We start from the raw sequence: 26,607 nt of genomic DNA on the forward strand, positions 1-26,607 counted from the left end.
GGCAAAATATCAGGCAATTTTTTTGGGAAGGTGGTTACATTTCACAACCATCAAGAATCTCTCCTGGGTAAACCAGAACTGAACACTGTTGTTTGGGAAGGTGCCTAATTATAGAAAAGCCATATCCCAAATGAAAGTTCAAAACTTTCCCGTATTAAAATGAATTATTATTCACTTAATATTGTCTTTGTTTCAAACATATGTTATCGGATAAGAAAGATCATTACTAACATTTCCAAAGGGAAACAAATGACATTTTCCAAAGGGAAAAAAGTGATATTTTTAGCTAATTAGTCATTGCACACATTATTTTTTCTATTTCTAGTTTCAATGAGTTTTATATGACTATCTAATTAGAATTATATGCCACATTATTTCTAGAAATCATTATTAAATGGAAGTTTAGTAATTTTGAGTATTCCCGTTTCATTTTTCAGCTCCTCAGAATCAGAGTATATACTATTGTTGTTGTTGTTATCTGAGGAGGATTTATTAGAGGAAATCTCTTTAGGATGATTCTTAGAGATGATTCTAAGAGATTGATATGAGGAGGAAGAGGGTGGCCTACAGATATGCTGTCGGTGACAAAGTAAATAAGATTAGAGATGGGCCCAGTGAAGCCTGACAAGAGCAGTGAGTGGGAAATAATACACAGATGGAGTTAAAACCACTAACATATGTTGTAAGGCTGCTTTAATTCAAAGAAGGTTGGAAGTGAAGTAGATCTCAGGCAAGACAGAAGTTAGGAGTGATTCTACGGAAACTTCCAAGGTCTTGACAACTCAGAGGGAAAAAGAAAATTCAGAGTGGCTAAAGCCAGACCACAGGACACAAATAGACTGATGGACTGAATTTTTGATGTTGTAAATGCAAAACTGGTCTCCTTTTTCCCCCAAAATAAAAACCATTAATCTTTAGCTCTCATCGGAAGCTATAGTAACAGTTTAATGAGAGCTAAAAGCTTATTAGTATCTACTAGAAAGTTAGGTAGGAAAATTAGTTTCCAGTAAGTCATATCTTCCCTGGAAAAAGCTGTATGCCAGTCAGAGCGATAATTTTAATAATAGTAAGTACTACTAAAAGCTTGGGAGAAACTACTAAGGATGATGGAGCTTAGAAACATTTATATCCCATAGACTTCATATCAGATCTCTATCAAAAAGTGTATACATTTGCAATTGCTGAAATTTATTTTAAGCTATTTTTTTCTAGTCATCAGGTTTTATGTGTGTTTTTTTTTAATTATTTATTTACATGAGAGACATACAGAGAGAGGCAGAGACATAGGCAGAGAAGCAGGCTCCCTGTGGGGAGCCTGATGCAGGACTCAATACCCAGACTCCAGGATCACAACCTGAGCCAAAGGCAGACACTCAACCACTGAGTCACCTAGGTGCCCCAGGTTTTATGTTTTATATAATGCTTTATTTCAGCACTATTTTTCTCTTTCAAATATAAGAATACGTGATGCTAATAAGTGATTTTATTAAACTGATTTAAGCTCTCTACTCTTAATCAAAGAACTTTGTCAGGTTAAAATGAGCTATCATGATACATAAATCTCATTCTGATATTGAAATTGATAATAACACTAGCCTGGAAAGATGGTAGTTACTGGCTTAGTAATAAGAAAAAATTATCTAGGGGCAAATTTGGGGCCATATCTGTGCTAATTAAAAATAGTATTTATCAGAGTCGATAAATTTACATATTTACTAAAATTGCAAATGTTGTAACTCCAAGTCTTGGATAAATCTGTTTAAATTTTATTTTTCATAAATGTATAATGGGTTGGCAAAAAAGCTTTTTCAGTAGATCTAAAAGTTCAGTAAGAAATATTTTGACCCTGGAGCCAAAAAAAATGAAAAAGATATTAAAAAATAGTGTGGTTCTCTTCCATCACATTTCTAAAAGTTATAATTCTTATTTATGGTTATAACTTATTTTTGTTATTAAATCTGGACTAGAAATGGTACAAATCATGAATTACATTGTCTGAGATCAGAAATGACATAAAAAGGTTCTAGATATGCTTAATTGTGACAGCACAGCAGAAATGAGACAAACGATAATAAACTTTTAAACTCCCTGTTCCACATGATACTCTGCAATAAATGTATCTGCTTCAAAGTCAGAGAATAAAAAATGAATAATGTCCTTTGGTAACATAAAAATAATGTGTTTTGTTTTCTGCTTCTTCTGAGTTTCTACTTTATTTGGCAAAATTCACAACTGGCAATCAGTTCACACACTCCCACCTCCTTTTCTCTGAGAAAGCAATTCTTCAGAGACAAAAAGGACTGTGGCTTGGAGATCATCTTCCACCATCTCCAGGTCCTATATTAGGCAGTTATAATATGTGATTTAATTGATTAACTGACAAAATCTTTACTACTGCAGTAATTCATAAGTAAAGAGTATTTCTATTTGAATATAGATTTTATGTTACTCATTTCTGAAACAAAGGTAAGATATGGCTGTCCCCACCTTAGAAATAAATAATGAGATTATGATTTAGTACATATTTGTTTTACTTTTTTGAGTTGCTAGAGTATTTTGTAACTTTTCTTTTCTGAACCATACTAATGAATGTTCTCATCTTTCTTGCCTATTCTACAGACAATCTTGATATGTCTTCAGCTATCTGCCTGCCTGCATAGCACTCTTGTTTGACACTTTCTGTTGTGAAGTTTTTCACTAAGAAATTTTTCAGTGTTGTTATAGTCTGTGCCTTTAACTTGGTAATTTAGGGAAAAATCACATTTGAGAATTTGTCTCTGGCTCAAGGAATTAAAATTTTGTAGTAAGTTGAAATCATTAGGGTATTGGCAAAGGCTGAATATAATGGGAATCCAGATACTTGTGAAAAGGTTTAATTTTCAATAAGTATCAAATGCTGACCAGCTTATAGGCACTATATTACATGCCAGAGAGATTGTATATAAGATAGATGAGATCTCTGTCTTCACAGAATTATAATTTATATAAAAATGTTGAAAAATATTATAAATATAATGAGGGTCAATAAATTATACTATAGCTATTGAAGTAAATATTAGAAAACATTGTTAGTGATTTTCTTTAATTGAGTTAAGCTTTCTACTATCAACTGAAAAACTTTCCAGTAAAAATGAACTACTACAATATATAAATCTTACTCAGATCTACAAGGCTTTAGTGAGCAACAAGACATTTATTGATTTACCAATAAGGTAAAATATCAAAGGGTTGATAAAAGGATTCCAATAGTCCTAAAAACATTTAAAGAATAAAGTTTGAACAAAGGAAATAGAGTGTACCATAACACTATGGTACACTATCTGGTTAGTCTGGTTAGTCTATCTGGTTAGTCTGGTGGTGGAAACTGTCCCTGAGTAATTATTAAAGGTGTGAATTATATGAAGGAGTAAAATTTAGCTAGGTTAATACAGATATAAGAGCTTTCAGAACTAAATATCGAAAGGCTAAAAGTGGAAGTGCTTGCGGCTCAAATTAAGCCAACACTAATGAAGTGAACCCATACAGAGCAAACCAGTTTTTCTGAGGGAGTGCTACTGTCATTGTGATTGGCATTTATATATTTAATTATCTCATTATGAGAGCATTAAAGTATATTAGGTATCCTGGTCCATTCTCATTTATTTATCTATCCAGTTTATATTTTGTGAGCCACAATATTTATCTAATTTCTTATCAAGATTTTCAATGCTTGGTGCCATTTTTCTTCTGTTGGACATACACAGGGGAAAAACACACCTAGAATTAGTTGAAATATTTGCCTCTTTAACTCATTCATCCAGTTACTCTAAGAACACTCTAGCTCTGCCCCTCAGTAACACCATTAATTCTCGTTACTCAGCCTTTGGTCAGTCCTTCAATATATCAATAGTCAATGGTTCTGCTTCCTTTGCAGTGGATATTTAAAGCCCTTCCACTTTATTTTTAAACTTCCTTGGGGATCATCCCACCACTCTCAATCATACTTTTCTACTCCACTCCACAGACAAAAATAGAAACTAATAGACCTTAATTGCTTGGCATTCCCCCCCTTTATATCACTGTATCTTTCTCAGTATACACAAATAATTTCCTTAATTGTACCCACTACACATGGGAGTTAATTTTCGTATGTCCAGACCAATTCCTGACATAGATGGGTATCATTTTCTCAAAAATATTGAGTTTTTCCTCCCCAGAAATGATTTATCAATTACCTATACAATATAATATCTCTAACCACTCTCTTTCTACTGTGTTCTTTCCTGCAGTATTTAACTATGTTTAAGTTTACCCATTTTGGAATTAAATAAGAAAAAAACATTCAGAAACCATGCATCTGTTATCCACGCTCTTTTTCAGCTATGCTGCTCATCACCCCTCCCCCTCCATGTCATAAGAGACTCTCTTGAAAATAGGTTTACTCTGCTATCAATAATTCCTATGCCCACTGCATTCCTCAACATATCAAATATGGTTTCAATCACCTTTATTTCTTCAGTAATCTTCAGAAAACTTCACTAAAACTTCTCCAACACCATGAGAAAAAATAACAGCACTACTGTTTTGCTACTATTTGCAAAGTACACTTTTTGATTTTCATTGCATTTCTGTACCTCATCTGAAAGTATTGACTACTCTCTCCACCTTGAAATACCATCATTTTAGCTTCCATTCCTTTGCACTCCTCTTTAATTTCCTGCCTTTCTGTCCACATGCATAATTTATTTCACTTTTGTTATATTTCCTCATTTATTTTAAAATTCATGTTCATCTTGGATACTTTTTACATACCTTTCTTTATTGAGTAATCTCATCAATTCCATGAATTAATTTCCCATTTATAAAATATATTTTTGCAATCTTAACTTTATTTATGGGCAAACTTAATTATCTTTTATGTTTATAAATGTTCCCTGAACCCTACAATATATACTTAGAATGTATCTGTGAGGGGAGAAAGAAAAAATTAGAGAAGGAAAGGTGATAGAGAGTGTGCTTAGAATCTGTAAACAAATTAATATATACATAGAATCAGCATTATTTCAGTTTTTCAATGTCTGTGTTGCAGAAAAAGACATATACATTGCATTATGCCCCTCTTTTCTCTGTCAGTTTATGGATGGCTAAATTATGGCTACATCTTTCAGTTGATAATAAATATGGCATATATGCTCACAATACCTATTGGCATCATGACAAAGAGAAAAGAATGAGGACACTCTTCTTATTCATACTCAGCAATCAACTAGATTATAACTTTAGTTAGGGCATTTAGTCTTGCCAACTTTTTTTCTAAAAGAAGGACTTAGAATCAGATGGTCCCTAGGATAGTTTAAAGATTGTAAATAATTCAACCGATCCTGCACTTTTATATTTTCTAAGCAGAAGAACTATTGTTTTCTTTATGGCTCTTCATATTTACATCAACACTGCAGGAGTGCTCAAGAGCTGGCAAGAAACATGTGGATGCAGATCCTGGAGTCCATTAACATCAACTGCATAGGTTTATTCTCAGCGGCAAGTTTGTGTCCAGACGTTTCACTATCTCCGCTTTACTGTCAACTGCCAGTATGCTTTTGTGGTCATTTGCATAATTTAAACTTCTGTCTCTGACAGTCTAAATGTTGCTTTACTTTATCTCTTGACTTGAATGTATAAATGGGCATATCTTTTAATTCAGGCTCAAATTAAGTGGAGTCTAATTCTATCAAAGGTGTGCAAATGTTAGTGTCACCTTCAAATTCATTATTTCTGAGAAAAAGAAAGGAATGAAGAAAAAATAACTACTTGAGCACAAATGACCCAGTATATTTTGAAATATAGCCAAATTGCTATTTAATAATATTTAAGATATAACAATAATTTAAGAATGTCAAGTTTGTGGTTTTCTTTGGGTCATCCTTAAAGTATAATCTAAAATAATCTTTATGGTATGAATGTATTAAAAAGAAACACATATCAAAGGAACATCTTATGCTATGCATCGGAGTAATTTACCTGAATGCAGGACACCTTGCCCCAAAACGCAGGATACATTACCTGTCAGTCTACTTTAATTCTTGTTCTTCTCAATTTCATTTCTTCTCCTTCTAGAGCCTGATTCCATTTCTGGAATCCATTAAACATTTTATATCCCATTTACTAGTACCTTCTTCTTTTCATACAACCTAAATTAACCCAACTCCACTTGACAGTCAAGCTTCTCAGAAAAAGCTCAGTTCATCATTATAAAGCTGACCCAAAGGAATGGGTAAAAAGGCTTTTATATAATAAAACACTGAGCTCTGGCAATCACAACTTTTATTAACTGGCATACCCTAAAGAGACTAAGCAAACACATTTGAGAAATTGATTTCCCTAGTTAATATCCCTGGATGTCCTGAGTAAAATCTTTTGCTGAATAGTTAAGTTGGAAAAGACAGAAATAAAATAAACTTTTAATGTGTTACCACTCCTATCATCTTTATTCTCTTTAAAAAAAATTTGTAGGAATCAAGAAGATAATTTTGCATATAAATACACAATTTATAAATGATGTTTGGCAAGTAAATTTAGGTTTGTCTGTGTTCTATTTTAAAAGGTTTGTGAGATTTGTTGTTAGTTTTTTTTTTTTCTCTTTTTAAAAGTTTTCCAATCAAAGTTTAGACTACAAGAGCCTTTGTATGTGTTTCTATTCTATCTTGGGCTTAACTCTATGATAGGAATCATTGTATGGTGGTATAATATGCCGTTTATTTTTAGTTCTTGAGAAGAGGAATCCAGCTGTATTAGTTTTTGTATTCTTAATGTCTTGTCTGACACTGTTTATTTTGGGACTGAAAAAAGAAAGAGCTTTGTACTTGATACATAGTATATGAATGTTGCCTACATTTTAAAATTTACAAAACAGTTTGGCTACATTATCTCAACCATGTGGTCAGGAGATCCTGACATTTTGGAATTTGTCAAAAAAAAAGAGAGAAAGAGAAAAAAAGAAAGGAAGAAGGAAGGAAAGAAATAAACCCAAGTAGTCAGATATATGGGCCTATATAGTCACATACAAATTTTGCAATAAGTTTCAATAAGCAAAAGATTAATTTTTCAAAAATAAAGAATAAAGTTCCAAATTAAATTAATCTGGCATCAAATGTGTTCAATTTCCAAAATTCTTCATGCATTTTGCTTTTGAGAAAACAATGGCACTATTTTTTATCAGAGAAAGTTCCAATTAATATCAACAACTAGTATTCATCATACTAGATACAGACTACTATTTTACTTTATAAAAATATTTTTGACATTTATTAAGAAACTTAGTAAATAGAGATTGAACAAAATGATAGTAGGAGAGCTTCTTAGAGTGACTGCCCCTGGAGTGTGAACATTCTAACACAATGTGAACTAAAGTCCACAATTACTACACCCTTGATTAGACTGACATCAGCACCTAGGTTATAGTTTAACCTAATATTTCACACACAGAATTGAACATTAAACATTCTGAAATATTTTAAAGTAAATTAATATTCTGAGATCTGGGGAAGATATATTAAAGACAGAATTGAATAAATTGTGATCCTAGGTAAAATATGATGATAGCTTCAGAGTAAGTACTGTCCTTCACTCACACCTTACTATGTAAATATAAAAAACATCTTCCTGGCCTATTTAATCTCTGGTGATTGCCTTAGATAATAGGTTAACCTACATCCAAGAATAAGGAGTAATTATAATAGCAAAGTTGATGTCATATCTGGGCTCTAATTTCTTAGTTCTTCCACTTACTCACTACATGAATGTGAAAAAAATAAACTTTTTTCTACAGCACAATTCCCTAATCTGTACAATGGCTACACAACCAAGATCACCTCAAAGAAATGTTAATTTATTCATGCAATATTATTTAAAAATGCTTAATATGTCTCAAGTTTCTCCTCTTGGTTAAGCATTTAGGAGAGGATAGCAAGTCACATCCTATCTTTCTTGGTACTTCTATTCAAGTGAGTAACATGATGAAACAGATAATAAACAAAAGTGGATATATATGTTTTTAGTAGTTGGCTGAAGCATAAAGTAAAGTAACAGAGGAAGGAGTATGTACAGGAGCACCATTTTATGTAGAGGTGTATTTAATCTCTGAAATATGATGTAAGAAGAGAGGGAGAGGGAGAGAGAATTTTAAGCAGGAGAAGGATCCATGCCCAGCTCAGAGTCCGAGGAAGGGCTCTACCTCACAATTTTGAGATCATGACCTGAACCGAAATAAAGTCAGATGTTTAACTGAGCCACCTAGGTACCCTTTGAGCATATTGTTTTTAACAGAGACATGCACACAATTTTTGAGTAGGTGAGCTAACAGATGTCAATAGAAATATGGAGACATTTAATATTATTAGCACCTTTTGTACAATTGATTTTTTATTTGTTGATTCGTAGCATTGATTTTTTAATTGACTCATTAGAAATAATTACTGAATAATGATTCAGACTATTTGAATGATGATAAAACTCATGGATTTATGCATTAAAATTTGTGAGGAAAATATATTAAATTGTTTTTGAATGTCAGAATTAAAGAAAAAACTGCAGATATTAAGTGAATATACGGTTCAAAGATGTTTAATTTCATTATAGCTGAATCTTCTATGGTACATATATTGATATAAGTGTGATCACTGCATAGATTATACTTCAAAGATATGTACAATTGGTCCCATTCTCTGGTGGGTCTGAGAGAAGTAAAGGAAATTTCCACCAAGGCTGTGGGTGGTAAGTTTTCCTGCATTTTCATTAACTTTTTAGGGTTTACTATTTCATATAATAGTACTGATGGTTCATAAATAATTCTCAAATTGTTACTTGCCAAGTAAGCTCTTCACTGGTTTTCAAACTGATTGACATGAGTCATGATGAAAGAATCTCTACCAAAGTAATGTTCAGGTGAAATTATTATACTGATTGATCTCAGTTATTCCTTTCAATCTATTTGTTCAGGATGGGCTTAGGAGTTTAATTTGATAACGCTGTAATTAGAATACTAGTGCCTCATAGGAGAATTAAAAATAAGCACATAGAAGTATATATGGAATTGAAACTTTACTTATGAAAAAGGAAAATACTCTTAAACATTAAATGTAGGGGTACCAGGGTGGCTTAGTGGTTGAGCATCTGCCTTCAGCTCAGGTAGTGATCCTTGGGTCCTGTATTCAAGTCCCTCATCAGGCTCCCTACAGGGAGCCTGCTTCTCTCACTGCCTATGTCTCTACCTCTCTCTCAGTCTCTCATGAATAAATAAATAAAATGTTTTAAAAAGTTTAATGTAAGATTGGTTAAAGACAAGTGATTTTAAAGCCTATAATTGAAACTTTGAGCTATGTATGTAAATTTTCTATTGTGCTTTTTTTTTTTGCATTTAGGTGCATGGGGTAATTGCTCTTGTTCCACTATTGTCCTTCATACAATAGAAACTGGATATTAATAGAAAATGAATAACAACTAGATAAAATGAATGATATGAGTAAATTTAGGGATTCCAGAATATTTTATTTATTTTTAAAAATAAATTTATTTATTCATTTATGAGAGTCACACAGAGGGGTAGAGAGAGAGAAGCAGGCTCCATGCATGACCTTCAGGGATCACAACCTGAGCCAAGGCAGCTGCCCAACCGCTGAGCCACCCAGGTGTCCCTGAATAAAGATTTTTAATAAGCAACACAGGTAGATTGTCATGATCAAACATATTTGGAGAACATCAGAATGAAGTGTATACATTGCATATGGCATGTGTCTTTGAGTACACCTCAGTTTATAAAGATATTATATTCATGAGATTTGTAGTCAGGCTCCACAGAAACTAAGTGGAATAGGTAAGAGTGCTCTCTGTACTGTCTTGGAACATGTGACTCTTTAACGCTATTTATTTATATTAAATATAAAGCATGTAAACTCTAGAGAGAAAGGAGTGCCACAGACACTTTTTTTTTTTTTCATGTGAGTTCCTTGGTCAATTTGAAGCAGTTTAATCGAACTTGAAGGTCATGATAGATTTCTGGCTTCTCTTGGAAAACACTGACATTTTTGGTATTCTTTATCTTATCCTCTTTGCATTTAAAAAGCCAAAAACTCTGGGGGCACCTGGATGGCTCTGTAAGTTAAGTGTCTACCTTCAGTTCAAGTCATGATCCCAGGGCCCCGGGCATGGAGCCCTGTGTGCCTTGCCCCTCTTTGTGTACTTTCTCTCTCTCGCTCACTTGGTCTCTCAAATAAATAAATAAAATGTTAAAAAAATAAAAAGCCAAAACTCACCTGGAACCAATACTATATCCCTCTTTTAGTGAAAGCACGTGTTTTTTTTGTTTTGTTTCTGATTCACACAATCCTCACTTGATATATTTAACTCATTAGGGTTAGTTGAATGTACTGGTAGATATTCAATTTTAGATACGTGCTTTGTGATTATTGTATGTACATTTCACTCCTCAGAAAGAGAACAGAGGATCCTACAGGGATTTCTTTAGGAGAAATGTAAATCGCCTGCTAATAGGAAGAAAGATTTAAAGGTTACCAACTGTATAATCTTTTTCCAGAAAGTACCTTTTTATCAATTCAGACAGATTATATGTCAGCATAATTTGAATGCTTTAATGTATGCATGCTTTGTATTACACTTTCCTATTACACATTTTTCAGAGTAATCTGATAAAGACTAAAATAAAACAAAACTGAACCAAGCACTATCTCAGGGTAGGATAAACATTGCAGTAACGTATGTAAACATAAATATCTCTTTGTCCCTTAAACATGTTATGTTTCTTATTAAAACTAATAAATGAGATTAACTTTGAAGATATTTCAAGCATACTTTGTAAAGTTATATTTGTAAGGTAAAATAAAGGGAAAAAGCTCTTTGGGATCCAAGGCTATGAAATCCAAACCTCAAAAAATATGGAGTAATGGATTTTAGGAGTACTAAAAAATTTTATGTCAGTACATGAAAATAATCTAACATTTGACTTGATGGTCCCAGATTTTTCTCCCAATTTTGAATTGTGGTACTTAGGTTCTTCCTGTCAGTATTTTTAGAATCTCCTTCATGTCCCAATATCTACCTACTGAACAAATCAGGACAAGAGAACTCGATGAAGTAGACATTTATTTTGTTTCTTTTTCAGACAAAGGGACTGAACTGTAGAGAGACTCATCTTTTCAAGTCACCTACTAGAAGTTTCAAGGATCCCATGATCTCATCATCATCTTTCATGGTACATTGCCTCCACAGACAGGGATATAAGCACAGTAGATGAGGTAATTATGCTTCACAGATCACAGTCCAACATAGGAGGGCATGTTGCTGTCTAACACTGCATAATCTTCATAATCTCTGGGTATTAATATGTGAGGAAGTGATATCTAGAGTCTGTAGCTCATGAAAGGAGCTAGGAAACTGAGAGAATGGGTACCAGAAAGATAGGAGTAGTCTATAAAAAACTTAGGTCTCTGAATGTATCTTCAAGCAGCTGGATTGACCCATTGCCTTATCTCAATATATTTGTTATATGATATAATAAATCTCTATAGAACTTAAGTCACTAATAGTTGTGTTGTATGTTATTTGCTACCCCAAGTACACTAACATGAAGAAAAATATGACATACAGTGTTATCTCATGCAAAAACTGATAACTGAGTATATTTATACTATTGCATGAATTAAGAACAGTAAAACTTCTGAATTATAAGTTAATTTCAAAACCAAGCGGTTTAATATTATCCTAAATATATGCATCAGAACTACAATAGAATTTAGAACAAACCCCGATTTTTAAAATTGTTCCAAGCATTCATGTTATTTTTGAGTAGCCTTATTATTTGTAATATACAAATATGAAGCATAATCTCATATCTATCTATCTGAAATAACATGTTGCAAATAGGATAGTATATTAGCTAAGTTTCATAAAAAAAATGACTTTATATAGCATTCACGGGTCTTTGAATACTCCAAATTCCACAACTGCTTACTAAAGAATGAACAAATTTATTATTATTCTTAGTTTCAATTACACTTACTAACTTGTGAGATATTATTGGCACTGTTAAAATATCAGTTCGACTACATCCATTCTTTCATAAGATAATACGCTTGACTATATAAATCAAGATAGGAGCTTCTTGTTTAAGACTCTCTGGAGGTAAGACTGGTTAAGAAGGCTAAATCAGAGAAGGACAAACATTATACGGTCTCATTCATTTGGGGAATATAAATAATAGTGAAAGGGAATAGAGGGGAAGGGAGAAGAAATGGGTAGGAAATATCAGAAAGGGAGACAGAACATGAGAGACTCCTAACTCTGGGAAACGAACTAGGGGTGGTGGAAGGGGAGGAGGGCGGGGGGTGGGGGTGACTGGGTGGCGGGCACTTGGGGGGCACTTGACGGGATGAGCACTGGGTGTTATTCTGTATGTTGGCAAATTGAACACCAATAAAAAATAAATTTATTATTTAAAAAAAAGGAAAAAAATAAAAATGAAAATAGCTAAGTCCTGTATTCTATTAGCAGAATAAAAATTGTATATTTTTAATATCCTAAACAGATTAGCAAATCACTAATTCAAAGTATTTTACTGTTAAACTATCAGTTAAAATATATGGTTTTAAGATTAGCATCATGGGCACCTGGGTGGCTCAGTGGTTGAGCTCAGGTCATGATTCCAGGGTCCTGCATTGGGCTCCCCACAGGGAGTCTGCTTCTCTCTTTGCCTATGTCTCTGTCTCTCTGTCTCTCATGAATAAATAAAATCTTTTAAAAAATATTAGCATCATGATTAGTATCAAAGATGTTTCTGCTATTTGATAAAAGACTATATACAAATAAATATTAGCAGAGAGGATTAAACTTTTTCTCATTTAGGATAACCCAATTATTTTATTAGATCTATACGTGTATAAACATTTAGTGTGTGTATATACAAATATTCTAATATATGTGACTTTTACCCTCTGTGTGTGTGTGTGTTTGTGTGTACATTCATGGTGAGTGAGGCAGGGGTATTTCATTAATTGTTTCATTGAGTACTTCATTAAACTTTTAAAAAATGCCCTATAGTTGAGTGACAGTTCACAGTGATGTGCATTTTGGTAATTCTCTGCTCCAGAGAATCACTCTGAAGCCAATTCAATTTTTTCCAAAGTTTTATAGATATTTTAAGCCGATGTTTTTATAATTAGTATGTAGTACCCCTGATATTTTACTTCTTATCTCTATTGGCTTCTACACAAAACAAAATTCAAAGCCCTTTTAAAATGATCCAGAAAACATATCTCTTTATATTCAATCACTACCATGTTCCTCCCAATTAAATCCTGAATCCTTCATTAAAAAAAAAAAAAAAAAAAAATCGCTAAGAATTCCATCCAGTTACTTCTCAGTTTGATCATAGCAGGGAGAATTATTTTTTTCCTGTCCACTGGATGTGGGGCCCCAGACTGACATGAGACTTATTGGAGATTCCTGATATGTCTGGGCAATTGAGCTGGAAATTTTTCCAGGCAAACTCTCTTCTATGAAACAGGGTTGAATTACAGTCTGGGGAGATGTAAATGCAGATTATCATTCTTCTGAGATTTCTCTTGGCTGAAAGCATAGATGTGATTAGATATTCAACAGTTTCTCTTCTTCAAACTAATCTGTTTACCTCCATGTGGGTGGGCTTAGAACCAAATCTAAAACCTGAAATTGTTTTGTCATCAATGTAGACTGTCAGAGGTTCTGTCTACATGAGGCCAAAATAACCAGATGGAAAATGAGAAGTAACATCCATCATCTAAACATTTTCCTTTCCCAATGCCAAGCATGTAGAGACTTGGAAATAATGTCATGGTTGACTGAATGTTTTGCTTTTAATCTAGATGTTTTGGCATTGTGTAGATACAACCTCAGCGTGTAACTTCACTTCCCGTGCAAAATTCCTAGATCTGCACAATGATAAATAAACTTTTTAAAAAATAATTCACTTAAATCTAACATATATGTGTGTGTATTAAACTCTTCACTTGACAAATGCACTATATTTAGTATTGTGGAGGATATCATGCTATATAACCATAGTTGAAAACAAAAAGTAATCACACACATGCACAAAGTAACTAAAGTTATTGGCCTACTATGATTTATAATACTAAAAAAAACCACATTTACCTAAGACAACCATATAGGAGAGGGATTGATATGGCACTATAGACATGAAGGGCTGCTGAGGAGGCCGCATGCAGAAATGCATTCATTTTGGAAGTTAAAAATAACCAGGGCTTCCTGGTAAGAATATTTGAATGTGAATGGCATTTATGCCACAAAATATATAAACAGAAATAGACAAACACTGGCCTGATGACCAAATCTGATTGCTGTTTGTTTTTGTATACAGGTATATGGAGATACAGGTGTATGGGAACACAGCCACGCCTATTCATTTGCTTTTTGTTTACTTATTGCCTATGGCTACTTTAGCACCACCCATTTGACCTACAAAGCCACAGATATTTGATACATGGTCCTTTATAGAAAAGAGTTTGTCATCCTCTGGTATATAATTTATTTAGAGAAGCAGAGTAGAATACAGTGTGATCAGTAAGACTAAATATATTTTAATATGAAGAGAATAGCAAGATTAGCCATATACTGTTGACATGAAATCAGTGACAATGTATGTTATTGTTCGAAGGCTGAAAGACAGCAGAGTTATTTTGGAAAGTGTTTCAACATTTCATTAGCTTAAATACAACTTTATTTAATTGAAATTTGATGCCATGGTTTTAAAAAAAATACAAAGTAATCATTATGTAAATAACAACTCCTTAGTTTACTTATTTTGCAAAACCAAATGCTCGTTTTAGATGTTAGTACAATTTATTATTTTAAAATGATGTTCCTAGGGTCTTACTGCTTGAGGTTTGAAATCATGAATGGCTTTGGGAAAATTATGTAAATATTTGTGAAAACCAGAGAAATAATGACAGCTCTTCTTTCATGGTGTTGGTAGCTAAATTAAATGAGGTATTCCAAGGAAAGCACTTAGATAATAAATATTATTGTTATTGTGTTTATTATTTAATTGAAGAATAGATATGTTGTACTTCAAAGTAGACTTCAAGCAGATAGTTTCCAGTTTATCACTTCCATTCCCCAACATTTTGAATGTTTAAGAATTGCTTTTTCTGCAGGGAATATACAGAGTTCTATATCTCAAAGGCCTGTATGTTTTATCCAGCATAAAGTTCGAAGGAGAACTAAGAAAACAAGGTAGTACTTGAAAAGAGACATGGAACATTTTTTCTTTGCCTATTCGCCTCATTCTCTTAGTTTTGGCCATGTTTTTCTTATTTGTGGCTTTCACAAATGTGAAACATAGGATGTTCAAAGTGGAATGAAAAAAGATAAATAAAATGTTATTCAGACTAAACCATGATCTCATGTTTTACATATTTAATGTAATTTTTTTACTTTAAAAATATATACACATAATATAGAATTAGACTAATAACAGCAGGTATCCACCATAAACTCTCAGTTTTCATAATTTGGGGAAATATTTACATATCCCATGCTGGATAAATACAACACAACATCCACAATAGTACTTAGTTATAACAAATGGTATGTATTCATTAGTGAAGGTTTCATTTAAGATGAATGACATATTCATAGAGAACTATGTTGCAACTATGCTGTAAACCAGAAATTTACCTCAGAACGTGCATATTCAAATTATTTTTATTGCTAGTTTTTATGTAAAACAACTTCCAATAGGGAAATTATGATTCTGTAACATTGAAATATAAGGATAAACACATATGTAAATAAAGTGTTTAGATATAAGTGAATGTATAATATTGTCATGAATAATAATTGCAAGACTGCAAATGTATTTGATATTTACACTTATTGTATTGCTTTGTTGTTATTTGGCTACTATAATACAGGCCAAAACAATGAGTTGAACAAGTTCATTTCTATCTCTCATAATGCTGTCAGCATTCACAGTGCCATTCTGTTACGGTAGAACCTAGATAGGTATCAGAGCAGAACTCTTTGATTCTGTTGTTGATTTCTTAGACTCCAAACATTATTCATCAATTCTCAGTTTGCATGTAGTAATTGGTATCTGGATCGTCAGAGGATATGCCTGTGTCCTGGGAAGATGGCAATGCAGATATATGACTTGAACTTTATAGTGAGAGTTAGTTATCATCCACATAACTGTTCTCCCTAGTTTAGTCCACAAGCTGAGAAGGAAGAAACTTGACTCTAGAGAAGAAGGAGAAAAAAGGGAATTGAGATGTGACTATCCAAGGTTGGCCCTCATGGTGAAGAGTTCTTTCCCTTTGATAAACAGTACACTTTTTAAGAGAGATGAATGAGAATGTGAAAATTGATGTTTCCTATAGTAGTTTTTTTTTTTTTTGAAATATATCCACTTGAATGAAAGCTATGTAGGTCCTGAAATGTTTGCTTTGTTCACAACTCTATCACCTCTACCTAGAACAGTGTTTGACACATAATTGACACTGAATATGAATATCTTAAAGACTGGCTCTACATTTTGATTTAAGATACCTGTTTAGCTCCCCCATGACATCTATGTTCAAAGTAACGGAAAATAGAGAGTCTATTCCCTTCAAAGACAAGACTCTGGAAGCACAATATCTCTTCAGCTACTCTCATTGGTCAGAGCTTGGTCACATTGTTATTCTTCTGGGAGAGTGTGAAGTAAAGTGTATTATTTATTCTGGAGACTGATATCAGCTAAAATTTTAAGAATTTTGGAGAAAATAAAAATCAGTATGGGAAAACAGTTAACAATCCATGCCACAATGATTTTGCACTTCAAAACTGAGCTATAAAACCAAATATTAATACTATATTTCTTATGGCATTGTCACTAATAGACCTTGGCATGATTATTTTATGTGTTATGTGTTTAAAAAAACATCATTTATACTTAATGGTAAAATATTCAATTAAGTAAATGTAATTATAATGACTAGTTATTTTTCAGTTTCTTTTTGTTATAATTCAGAGATGTAATATTTTTTCTAGGAAATACAATGTATTATTTTGAACACTAAAGAATAATTATGTCTTTCTTTGATCATTGTATTGTGTCTGCAGAAAATTTATATTCTTGAAAATGTGTGTTTTTAGATGATGAATATCTTTTAAACACTAAAAACCTTAAGCTTATTGTGTTTTTTTTTTCCTCAAAGAAACATCTCATATAATCCACAGTTCGAGGGAACCTGAGCAAATCGCATGCAATATAAATGATTAAAAGGGGGAAACAGTGAATATAAAATGTATCATTAAAGAATGAAGTATTCATGACAATATGTAAAAACTAAAGTTAGTCTGAAAGAAAATTAAGGCCTGTAATTCAGAGCTTTTCTGCAATGTAGAAAAACATGTTCTTTGTAGGAGCTTATAATTATGCATGCACTGGAAACAACATTTTCTTGTGTTAAAAAAGCATATTTTTTTCAATTATAAAAAATAAAAACATATTTCTACATAAATGATTTAACAACTGACTCTATTAAATTTAAATGAATCAACCCAAATAACTCACACAAAATACCTAATAACATTCTGCTGAAGTGAGGAAATCAAATAGTCAATTTGAATTTAATGCAACCAATTTTATGAACAACATTATAATTTCTCACAATTTGAGTTTTACCGTACTAAACTTCTTTAATATACATCATTAAAGTGGATAAAATATAACGCTGATTTGTGGGAGTCAGGCGGTTTTACAAAATCTAGAACACAAGCTATTAAGGATAATATCTCATGATATAAATGAGATCAGAAAAGAGAATTTAGAGAGTAGAGCTGAGCAGGCAGTGAAAAATATGGACAAGAGGGGAAACCACCTAATTAAAATAACAGTGAATAATGGGACTGTCAATACTGCCTAGCCTCTTACAAATTTTCCTCTGTATTAGGGATTTTTACTCCAGAATTTTAATTGGTCTATATTCTTTTACAATACTGTAATTGAAAATGTTTTTAAAAGATCACACTACTCATATTTTAAACTGACACTGAAATCCGCCTCCTGCATAAGAATCAAGTGTATGCTGAAAATACGCAATTTTCTATTTTTTTATATATGTGAGAAAAATCTTCCCAAAGGCAAAGAGAAAAGGAATTAATGTATTAAGAGGTGACACATGTTCCCATGGTCACCAGGGAATTTTATATAGTGGAAGTGAACACTATTAATAATTTTGCTGGAACAGACACTGCTAACTGGCTGTATTTTCAGCCAGCTAAGATATAAAGTCACTTTCACTTTATTCCACTCATCATGTTTTCTTTTTGGAGGACTTTCCTAGATAACAGTCTTGGTTTTCAGTGGAAGGGAAATGAATGTGAGTGAGATTTTTCTGGAGGTAAAACTCTTCCTAGTCCTAATTTGCTTATAGGCAAATCTGTAGAGAGCATTTATAAATTGGCCTGCCCTCTGCACCTTAATATAAGCTACTTGAATTTTTTTTTGTCTTTGCTGATGAATACATGGAGAAATTGCCTATTTCACAGGTGTCATAAGACTCACTTGTCCAAAGGTGAGTTATAATCTCCAGCTCAAAGCTTTGTGAATAATTAAGTTGGCATTCTTAGGTCTGTTTCACTCTTTCTTTATTCATCGTTTCCAAATCCAGATCGAGGGTAGAAAGGGAATTGGGGAGTGAGTGTTGATATTTACTCTCTAAACCCCAACAAAATCTAATTGCTAGAGAGGCAGAGGGAGAAGCAGGCTCCTTGTAGGGAGCCCAATGTGGGACTCGTTCCCAGGACCCCAGGATCACTCCCTGGGCTGAAGGCAGAGGCTTAACCACTGCACCACCCAGTTGTCCCCGGATTATCTTTAAATATGTCTTAATAGATGCCATAGGTTTATTCCATTTACACCTTTCTTTTGGGGACTCTACTACCATACCACAATTTTCCTATATAGGGTCCCTTACAGATCATTTTTTGTCAGAAATTATCTTGGTTAAGTCTATAAATGTTTCTCATTTCATTCAGGTCTTTCCACAAGTGCCATCCTCTCAGAGAAACCTTACTGGACTAATAAATAGAAAATGTCCTCTTGCTCACAACACCATTACTTCTAAGCTCTTACTCTATTGGACTCAGTATTCTTCGTTACACAATAACTTTCTGAAGTCATAATATGTTTTATGTGCATTTTTAACTTTCTTTACTAGAAGATTCTGTCTTACATTGATTGGTCTATGGAAAAGACCATCAAGAACAAACTTTCAGGAGTATCTGGGTGGCTTAATCGGTTGAGTGTCCAACTCTTGGTTTCAGCTCAGGTCATGATCTCTGGGTTGTGAGATTAAGCCCTGCATTGGGCTCTACACACAGCGGGAAGTCGGCTTGAGGTTTTCTATCTTCTTCCCTCTCTGCTCCTTTCCCACACTCTTTCTCTCTCTCTCAAATAAATCTTTTTGAAAAATTAAAAAAAACGTTGTAAGGAAGGAGGACACATATCATATGTAACCAAGATGTCTCAGTATGAAGATAAACAGAACATGTTATGAGATTTGGACTTGTGTAAGAAGATTTTGGAGACTGTGTAAGAATGTGGGGTGTTATCTGGATTGGATGCTCAGTCTATTTGAGCTGCTATAACAAACTTTTATAAACTGAGTGGTTATAAACAACAGAAATTTATTTCTCACAACTCTGGAGGCTGGAAGTCTAAGAATTAGGTGTCAGCATGGTCAGAGTCCAGAAAGAACCCTCTTCTGGATAGCAGATGGCTCTTTTTTCACCCTATCCTTATAAGGCAGAATGGCAAAAGAACTTTATGAGGTCCCTTTTATAGGAGCAATACTGCTATTCATGAGGGCTCCACATCCATGTTCTAATCCCATCCCAAAGATGGGACCCAAAGGTTCCATCTTATATTATCATGGTATTGTGGATTAATATTTCAACATATGAAATTTGGAAGGATACAAACAGTACATTCCAGGCTATTCCTTTGATCAGGGCTATTTTTTTTTCTTTCTCAAAGGCGTATCATACTAAATCTTGGAGCAAATTCTTCCATACACACAGGCACTTATTAGTCAGATGTTTTCTAGCAGAAAGCATGAAAACACTCAAATAATCTATTCTGTAGTTACCATGAAGTACCAACTCTGTTCTTTAGAGGCACTCATCATATTTCATGAAAATTCCACATTTGGCAGAAACCATAATCTAGAGTCAAAAGTCTAGCCCTCTTTATTAAGCATCAGCAATCAGAAATGCTACAAAAAATAGGTCATTATAAGCCAATTTATATTATAGTAATTCCTATAATAGTCATCATAGGAATCATGATTTTAGACCCAACCTTTAAAAAATAGGGCTCTTTGGGCCTCACTGTCTATATATATAGTGGTATAGTGGGCAGTGTCTCTATTTTATCCGCTCTATATTCTTGATAGAATTAATCATTCCAAAGAAAAGCCTATTTATCTTACTAAATAAATTTCTAATTTACCAATGAAACTGTAGATTTTTTCCACTTTATATGCTAAATAATAAGATCTTATGTTTTGATTGAGATATAAATAAATACATGGCTTACAATGTTGCTAATAGAGCTCTTGGACTTTATGATATATTGCTAGCTGATCACCTGGAGTGTTGATTTTCAATCAAAGCAATTTGATCCCTCATTTCCAGATACTACATACGAAGCTTTTACAGAATAAGCCCAAAATATATTTAGTAAATTATAGACATTTTATTTTTTTTTATTTATTTATTTTTTATTTTTTTTTATTTATGATAGTCGCACAGAGAGAGAGAGAGAGAGGCAGAGACACAGGCAGAGGGAGAAGCAGGCTCCATGCACCGGGAGCCTGACGTGGGATTCGATCCCAGGTCTCCAGGATCGCGCCCTGGGCCAGAGGCAGGCGCTAAACTGCTGCGCCACCCAGGGATCCCAATTATAGACATTTTAATATTAATATCTCCTGTTTATTCTATTAAATTTTGGCTCACCATCAGTTTCCTTGTGGGAATGTTTTTCTCTGCCTACTATTGGCCAAAGAGTGCTCACTCATTGATTAGGGCCTGCCTGGAAACAGCAGAAAGAATGTGATTCAGAGCAAAATCTGAGATGGATGCTAATGATACTAACAGATGGGGGATGACAGCTACACTCCTTACAGCTGATTCACTACTTATTTTTTGAAAAGTGGTCTGAACAGTTCTTCTCTGGCTGCACTACCCGACTAGAAACTTCTGAGTGCAGCAAGTATAGATCTATCTTCACTCTTGAGTTACTGCCTGAGGAATATAAAATTGCAGACAAAGGGGATTATAGATTAATTTTTTCAATCATTAACGTATTTTTGGTAGTGTGGCAACATTTTTATTGCTGTGAATATATCAGTGAGCCATCTATGATTTTATTAAAATCATTGCCACTTAAAACTTCTATGTTAATATATGTATTCATTTATAAAATTCCATGTGCTATATGAATATTCACAATTCAAAATATCTACAGAATTCCCTAGTGATCAAATCTTGTATCTTCACATTCATAGGAAGTGTAATATTTTGAAATAATCACATAAAAATTTCCCTGAGAATTTCACAAGTTTTATTTTTAATACAAAGAAATATTTTGCAAGCCAATATTCTCTCATTACAGATTTTTCTAAGACACATTACCAAAATGGTTGAGAGATCATTAACTCTAGCAAGGATGATGATATTCATGGTCTTATAGCTTTCATCTGTGTTGTGAAGCATGCACCCTGAAGGCATTTGAAATTCTGGTCATCCTTGATGTGAGAGAAGTTGAAGACTACAGCTAGAAGTTTGCACGTAATTCCCATTCCATTGGTCCTAGTCTTTTAAAGTGCCCTTTACACTGTTCCAGAGAAAAGAGAAGAAAAACAAATAGTATTAATGTTATATATTTTGGGATCTGAACAGTTTCCTATAATTTGTTATGTACACATATGTGTTTTTGGAGGTAATTTCCTAATAATAAAATGCAGAGATTTGTAATTATTTGTTCTAAGAATAATAGACCAGTATCCATGGCAGAGATGGAAATTAAACATACCATATTATCAATTGGTTGATGTATGTTTCAACTCGTAAGCTATACCAAATTTCTGCCTTCCCTTCTTCCTACACATTCTGGTAATTTTTTTTTTTTTTTTTTTTAGAGTTTATTTATTTATTCATGAGAGAGAGAAGCCCGGGTCTCCAGGATCACACCCGGGCTGAAAGCGGCGCTAAACCACTGAGCCATCCAGGCTGCCCACATTCTGGTAATTCTAAAGTTCCAGTGTTATATGACTTTCCTATGTTTAAATCCCATTCTTTAATTTCTATCCTTTCAGCCTGTGATCTCATCATCTCTCACTTGAACTACCACAGCTATACTCAAATAAGTTTCCAAGTCTATTGTCTGTTAAAATAATTAAATGAGGAGGCCTTTAAACTGGGGTGTCTCCGATGCCTTGGTAGCCTACATAGGCAAACTAAACACCAAGTACATATGAAAGTACATACAAAAAAAAAAAAAAAAGAAAGAAAGAAAGAAAGAAAGAAAGAAAGAAAGAAAGAAAGAAACATACACAACGTTGTATGGCATTGAGAGAATTAAAAGTTTAGGGTGCTTGCTCCGTAACAGGATAAACATTTCTGTAGCTTGTCTTTGTTGCTATTGTGTTTGTTGTTGTTCTAGAAAATTGCACTATGCAGAAAGCAGTACTACACTGTTTTACTTTGTATATCTCTATTTAGCCCCCAAACAGTAACAAAGATGGAAAGAGCTTATGAAAATGTAGTTTTGTTAATAGGCCTTAAGCATTTATTACAGAAAGAAAAAAAAAGTAGGAGAACTTTCATAGAATAGAGGAACACATGTGCAAAATCACATGCACCAGAAATCTTAGCTTAAAATACCTTCAAAAGCAATTTAACAGATGTCCTGAGGACCATATTATTTTAACAACTGATGTCAGGAAATTTAACCTCATTTTTAACCTAAACTTATCACATTGAAACTGATTTTTTTTTTCTCTGATTTTATAACCATAGAAGATAGAAGCCTGCTGTTCACTGTGGGTGTGTACAAAACACTCACTTCAAAAAAGCCTTTATTATATTGTTACTCAGACTATTAATTTCCAAATTTTTTTTAAGAATTCTGTAATCAAATTCATTTTGACATTTTCTTGGAACTCTATCCACAAAAGAATTGATACTGACTTATTAGTTTGAAAATGTACATGCTTTTTATTTTACAACTTCTTTCTCTCTATTAGAACCTTTAGGAAACTGGTAAATTTTTGGTAGTTATTTGCAAGGCTGATACAAAGCTATTGTCATTCTCTGAAATCAATTTATCTAAACAACAGCTGCTGTTATAACAGTTGCCTTTAGTTCCAGCCATACATGATTATCATAGCAGTGGCTGATCTCTAAAAAGTGGAAAGTAAACAGCAGAGTGGAAAACAAAAAATATATTTCAGGCTACTATTATCCCATTTTAGCATAGCAACTATGCTGTGGGATGAACAATTCAAAACACTTTCACAGATTAGAAACAAAGTACCCAGATTGCCAAAGCAAGGTAACAGCTGAACAGTGGATCTCTTGTTTACCATTGCATTTTCATCATAAAAATAACCTTACTGAGAATATATTGCTTATTTCAGAGACAGAAGCTATTGTTTTGGTTCAGTAAATTGATAGAAAAACCAAAGGATTCCAACTAATTTCATGGAACTTTATGAAAGAATAGTATATATGCAAAAAATTATATTCTTCTATAGGATTGCCATTCTATTTTCTCAACAGTGTTCAAAGATGTTTTGTTTCTAATAAGATGCTAAAGAAAAATTGAAATTATTAAAGATATTTTAAGACTATACTATTCAAATACAGTAAATTATTCAAGCAAGGTGATTTTAAGACATATTAAGCATATAGATAAAAACCCCAAATTTGAGCATTCAGTTGTCTAGAAGTATCCTAGTTAATTGAATAATTAATTCTCTTTGGGAAATGTTTAATATTTTCTAATGAATCACACTGAACAACTAATTGTGTGTATGGATGTGTTCTTTTGCAGCCCTAAATAATCAAGACAGAAAAAAAAAAAAAGAATGAAAATTCTGTTAATGCATAACAGACTTCTGTAGGGTGACTGAAAGGCCTGGGTAGTTAGGGTGTGAAAGTTTTGTGTTGGTTCTAGTGTCTGCATGCTGAGATACTCAGAGAAGCACTTACACTGAGCTATGCCAGATAGTAGCCATGAGCTGCGTAAAGGCAGGGTGCTATAGAGATGATTTCCTAAACTCTGTCAGGCTCCATCATCCATCCTCTGGGAGTATATGATTTTAGAAATGTTACTCTCCTTAATTTAAACATGAAATAAGGGGGAAAGGGGAGGAAGTCAAAGAGTCTTATTTTCCCAGTGTTCTTCTTTTTAGGTAGGTTTATTTCACAATTTCTTTAATACCATTAATGGTCATATTTCTAAACATTTCACACCATTTATTATTTCCATTTCTCTGAAAAGTTTCTTTTCAGAGTAAATATTTTGAAGGTTTTCTTGTGCCAAAATGTCAATGGTTGTTATGTTAGAAATAGTAGCACTAATTCTCATGAGGGCCTGACTTGCCATCCAGATCTTAAGAATCTCTAGAAGGTCTGTTTCAAATTACACATGTGTTCCCTTCTCCTTTCTCCTTCCCGCCCCCCCCAGGGGGAACAGTAATGCCATCAATGAAAGGTGAAATGTTGCTGATGGAAGTGAACTGTGTACAAAGGGCTTGCAGGCAAAGGAAGCATTGAGAACCGTGTATCTGGGCAATAATGGAGAGGAGAGAACGCTCTCCCCAGTTAGATACATATAGGGCTGGGCATCAGCCAGGTGCAAACATGGAGTAGGTGGGCCCTATGACAGTTAAGTGTAGTAGACAAGGCATGTGAAGAAGCAGTAGCTGCATAAGAACCACCTCACTCATCCCCAACAAAGTTACCGGGCAAGCTCATTCTAAGAACAGTTTTATTTTTTTAAAGATTTATTTATTTATTCATGAGAGACACAGAGAGAGAGAGGCAGAGACACAGGCAGAAGGAGAAGCAGGCTCCATGGAGGGAGCCCGATGTGGACTCAATCCCTGTATTCCAGGATCACACCCTTAACCGAAGGCAGACGGTCAACTGCTGAGCCACCCAGGCATCCCACTAACAAAACTTTTAATTAGCTGGGCATGACTAGAAAACATTTTGTGTTGTTTCAAAGACACAGCATTAGTCATTAGCCATTGTTAGGGAATATATAGTTTACTTGATAACTCACAATCTCTCACCACCATTCAGCACAAGGCAAACTTTTACATGGTAAAATAGATCCTGGATGAATGGGTTGTATCTGAGATTCATGTGGAAAAGACAAAAATGAGTCCAAGGAAAGATTCCCAAACTAATGGCTTAGAAATCATTAGGAAAAAGTAAAGCGCTTCTTTTGAACTAGAAAACATATTTTGAACTAGAAAACATCATTTTAATTATTTTTTTAAAGATTTTATTTATTTTGTCATGAAAGACAGAGAGAGAGAGAGGCAGAGACATAGGCAGAGGGAGAAGCAGGCTCCTTGCAAGGATCCTGATGTGGAACTCAGTCCTAGGACCCCAGGATCATGACCTGAGCCAAAGGCAGGCATTCAACCACTGAGCCACCCAGTTGCCCCTATAAAAAATCATTTTAGATTATAGCACAGAGAAATTATACCCTGAGTTTATGCATGTACATGAACTGAAAGTAGTTATGTTGTTCTTTCCATGTAGATTATTCTTTCAGTGGTTATGAAATTCAAGTTTATAAGCTGTACTAGTAACACAAAACAAATGAAGCTGAAATATCAAAAACTGTGTAATTTTAAATAAGAAAACCACTTCATGAGGAATCTTCAAACTGTATGTGAAGATTTTTGGTTTTCTAAATGACATGATTATGTATCAACTGTAGACATTATTTCCTTTTTTTTTAATAAAACAATTTTTATTGGTGTTCAATTTACCAACATACAGAATAACACCCAGTGCTCATCCCGTCAAGTCATTATTTTCATTAGCTCTTTTCCCCAAGCTTTAAAAGAGCATTTTCCACTGAGGCTCTAATTTCCCATCTCCAGCCATTTCATCCCAACTTACTCATTCTTCTTTCCCCAAGAGAAAAACAATTATAAAAATCAATTTAAAATAGCTAATTAAATATAGTCCATAGGATAAATTTATATTACTAGGTGCTATAGTACTAACTGTGCTCACTTTTACTATCGATTAATAAAATAATACTATATGCATAATACTGTAGCGAGTCCATTATTTACTGTATCCCATTTAATAATTAAAAACAGTATTCTAAAGATAGGTACAAAAAATTCCACCCATTTTATAGATGGCTTCTAGAGGTTAAGGGAATTTGCCAAATTTACACAAAGAAAATAATTTAATATCCATACCTGTGCATATAACATGTGTGCCCTTAGCCTTATCATTATTATTATTATTATTAATTTA

The 26,607-nt window shown here is 33.5% G+C and overlaps 1 long non-coding RNA gene across 1 annotated transcript in view; it reads left to right on the top strand.

The window, feature by feature from the left end:
• The window catches only part of LOC144287471 (uncharacterized), an 87,175-nt gene extending 64,837 nt beyond the window's left edge, over nt 1-22,338 (top strand). Inside the window, exons 2-3 of the long non-coding RNA XR_013355261.1 lie at nt 11,153-11,285; nt 22,233-22,338. This is a non-coding gene — a long non-coding RNA (uncharacterized LOC144287471). The remainder of the gene's footprint in view (nt 1-11,152; nt 11,286-22,232) is intronic.
• The last annotated feature ends 4,269 nt before the right edge of the window (nt 22,339-26,607 follow it).

This window comes from Canis aureus, chromosome 17, assembly GCF_053574225.1.
Source record: "Canis aureus isolate CA01 chromosome 17, VMU_Caureus_v.1.0, whole genome shotgun sequence".
Classification (NCBI taxonomy): Eukaryota; Metazoa; Chordata; class Mammalia; order Carnivora; family Canidae; genus Canis; species Canis aureus.